This window comes from Apis dorsata, unplaced genomic scaffold (genome assembly GCF_000469605.1).
Source record: "Apis dorsata unplaced genomic scaffold, Apis dorsata 1.3 scaffold_942, whole genome shotgun sequence".
NCBI classification, from domain to species: Eukaryota; Metazoa; Arthropoda; class Insecta; order Hymenoptera; family Apidae; genus Apis; species Apis dorsata.
In genome coordinates, this window is record NW_006264052.1 from 18,416 (window position 1) to 18,654 (window position 239).

The window sequence follows — 239 nt, forward strand, 5'->3', positions numbered from 1 at the left end:
CCCGGTGTATCTTTGACATTGCGTGACAGGAATTTGAAAAGTTCATATCCAATGCATATCACTCTGCTCTCAGTGAGTCACGGTGAATCGTGGATGAGTGGCTAGCTGTGTGGTTACTAACGTCGTATGCGTTTGATGTACAGATGGTCATTAGTACCTGGAATAATGATAAACATCTGTAGATAGATACTTAAACTTTTTTTTTTTTTTTGTTTAGGGTGCGAATCCATTTGAGAATA